We start from the raw sequence: 3,821 nt of genomic DNA, 5'->3' as shown, positions 1-3,821 counted from the left end.
CTCTGTCTGTGGGTCCCTACTCCTTTAAATGCAAGGACAGAACCTACGGTGGCCTGGGGGATAGGTCAAAATTGCAAGCCGCCCCACTGGTCCCCTCGGTGAAGCGACTGTGGCCCCTGACCTGCTGGGTGGGAGGCGGAGACCAATCTACTTCTGAGCCCACTGTCCTTGGCCCAGTCACATCCCTTTTCTGAGCTCAATGACAGTGGTACAATTTAATATTCAAGAGACAAACAACTCAATTCGAAAATGGGTAAAGGATTCGAATAGACATCTCTCCAAAACAGAGAGACAAATGGCCAATAAGCACAAGAAAAGATGCTCATCATTAGCCAAAAGGGAAATGCAGATCAAAACCACAATGAGATACCACTTCACACCAGCTAGGATGGCTATCATCAAAGACAGACAGTAAGGAGTGCTGGAGAGGACGGGGAGAAATCTGAGCCCTGGTGCACTGCTGGTGGGAGTGTACAATAGTGCAGCCACTTTGGAAGATGGTCTGGCAGTTTCTCAGATGGTTAAACATAGGGATGTCGGACACCCAACTGTCCCACGCCTAGATATACACCCAAGAGAATTGAAAACGTCTGTTTACACAAAAACTTGCACACCAATGTTCATAGCAGCATTTATTTATAATAGCCAAAAAGCAGAATCGACCAAAATGTCCACCAACAGAAAATGGATTAAAATTGTCACCTATCCATACAATAGAACCTTATTCAGCCATGAAAAGGAGGTACTGATGCGTACTACAATGAGGATGAACCTCAAAAACGTTATGCTAAGTGAAAGGAGCCAGTCACAGAAGGCCAGTTATTTTCTGATTCCCTTGGTATGAAATGTCCAGAATAGTAAATCCATAGAGACAAAAAGTAGATTAGCAGTTGTCAGGGTCTGGGGGTTCTGGGGGGTCTGGGGATGAGGAATGACAGAGTTTCTTTTGCGGTGATGAAATGTTTTTGAATTGGGTAGTGGTGATGGTTGCACAATCTTGTGAATACACTAAAAACCACGTATTATGCACTTTAAAATGATGCATTCGATGGTATGTGATTTTATCTTGATTTTTAAAAATGCCGTGGCAAATGCTGCCTTGCAGGATGGTCAGCATAATTTGGTGGAATCATGCCCGAAGTGCCTGGCCCTTAGCAGATGCTTGATAAACTCTTACCCGCCAGCCACTGGGGCGGATGAAGGCTCACGTGTCCTTATGTCACAGGGTGGCTTTGAGGACAGTTGGGAAAGATGTTACATAAGCCCAGGGTGAGCAAGGCTCTACCCATAAGGTCAGCGAGGTCACCCTGGGCTGGGGGATCCTTTGCTTCGAGACCTGCTATACAGTGCTTCTGGGGCCTGTCCACAGCTGTGGGAAGCCCTGTCCCTCTGCTCCCAGTGGCTCCCCCAAACTGGATAACTGATCCCCCTCCCAAGGGGCCCAAACACCTATTCAGGGAAGTGCAGCAGAGAGAGAGAAAGAACTCACTTCTGTGCAAGAACTTCTTACTACCCTCTGTCTCACCTAGACTAGACCCCCTGCAAAGAACCCCCAAGTCAAGGAGAAAGCAGATAGAGGTCAACGCGTCTCCCCGGAGGTGGAATGACCAGGAGATAAGGGGCTGCCCTGCTGTCTACTCTCTGACTGGCCTAGAACAATCCCTACCCCCTCACTACCACCTGGCCACCCGCTCTGAGCCCAGGGTCCTCTCTGTGAGGTAAGGGGACAGGCGAGATGACCACAGATGGACCCACAACTCTACAAACCCCATGGCGCCCCTTAGTAGCTCTAAGTACTTGAGAAGTCACTGTAAATAAAATAACGTTAAACATTAGCCAAGGATCAGGATGTCCAGGTAGTCCCGACTTTTCTCATGATGACAACATACAATGTCTATTTTGAAACATCACGTTCTTGCCAAAAATGTTGGGGGCCCGGGCGTGAGCCCAGTGGTGATAACCAGCACGTTTCTGGAGCTCTTCTGTGCGCTGAGCCCAGTTTCAAGCATTTCACGTGGGTGAGCTCACTGAATCCTCGCAACCATCTTACGGGGCAGAAATCGTCATCTCCATCTGAGTAGATAGGGAAACTGAGGTCTGAGCGGCAGGGTATTTGGTGGAAGGTTGCACAGCTGAGAGTGAGCAAAGGCTCAACCAAAACAAAGACAAATGGCTCTCAGAGCAAAGAGAAGGGAGATCCACTCCCTCAGGAGGCAGCTGCCAGAGGCACAGGAGGTCGGTATTTCTGTAGATCTGGAAAGATAATGCTTCTGCTGAATGCAGAAAAAGAGAAACTAAAATTCCGCTGTCAGATAACTGCATGAGGCCACACGCAAGCAGGACCCCACAGGACCAGTTTAGAGAATGGCAGGACTGGCTAGAAATTACCAGAGAAGGAAGAAGGCAAGGAGGGAGGGGGAAGCAGAGCCACTTGCAAAATCGCTTTGTTACCATTGCAGCCCCTCTGGAGAGGCTTGTCTGGTACAGCCTAGTCCCACTTCCCAGGCTTCCCATTGGCATTTGGGTAAGGTCAAAGTCATTACCACAGCCACTAGGCCCTGCCCACCTCCCCAACCTCACTAACACCTCTGTAGCCTGCCACCTTCCTGACCCTCTTCAGTCTCTCAGGGAAGCTGAGTTCTCACCCCAAGTCCTTTGCACATACTGTTCCCACTGCCCGAACATTCCACATACTCATCTGCCACCTGGACATCAAGGTCCTGTCCAAGTTTCGCCTCTCCAGGAAGCTCTCCCTAACCTTCTCCCACCCCAGACTGGTTCTTGCCCCTGCTCCTCCAACCTTCTCAGAGTACCATGTTCCCCTCTATGTAGCACTCTTCAGAGTTCTAAACAGCTGAGGGGTTGTCTCCTCAGCCAGACTATAAATTCTGAGGGTACGCACTCTGTGGTGACTCCCCATTGCCCCTTTCGTGAGCACGGCACAGGAGTAGGTGCTCAATAAATCCTTAGTGAATGAATGAATAAATGCATGGCCATACAGGTTTGGCCATCTGCAAAATCCCCAGAAAGGTCATCTATGGCGTCCAGGGTACAAGACCCAGACATGTCTCCATGCCACTTCTAGTGCCCCTGCAGCCAAACCTCTAGAAGTGCAGGCTCACCTTGTTGCCAGCGGGGAGTAGGTTCTCTTGGAGGCTTTGCCATGCCCTCTCCTGGTCACCTGTCCCCACGGAAATCAGAATCGTATCGCAATACACCAAAGCACATGATCTCTTTTTGGGGAAGCCTTGATGTCAAAGACGTTGACTTTTTCCTTTATGATAATTTTCCTAAAGCAAATTCAAAATCTATTCTTTAATTCACTGCAGATGTCAACACTTTTCCAGAAAACAAACTGAAAAAGAGAAAGCCAAGGCATTCCTCCTGCCTCCTTTAAAGAATTCATTTCAGAACAAATTCTACATAAGCGACACCTGACAGCCTTGCAGAAAGGGGCCAGTCTTCACATGAAGGGACAACCCAACATTTTGGAAAACAGACAAATCACAGTGGCTTTTCAGTCCCTCATTCAACCTAAATTTCAGTGACTCACTGTATGTGTTGGGCACCAGCCTTTGTGCGAGGGATAAATTGACAAGACAAAGCTTACAGGTGAATGAAATTTACTATGAATGCCTTTTTCTATCTGGGTTCTGAAGAGTGAATAAACACACACCAACATCCAGCACATGGAGGGGCCTGGAAGATCCACTTGTCAAGCTGCCTATTTCTGGCCCTAGGCCACAGGAGGGGAGGCCACCCAGTCTGGCCTTGATGGCACCCCAGGGTCTAGCAAAGCAGCCATGTCCTGAGTCCTTCCC

The sequence above is a fragment of the Pteropus vampyrus genome, unplaced genomic scaffold, assembly GCF_000151845.1.
Source record: "Pteropus vampyrus isolate Shadow unplaced genomic scaffold, Pvam_2.0 Scaffold223, whole genome shotgun sequence".
Lineage (NCBI taxonomy): Eukaryota > Metazoa > Chordata > Mammalia > Chiroptera > Pteropodidae > Pteropus > Pteropus vampyrus.
This window is presented reverse-complemented; position numbering follows the sequence as displayed.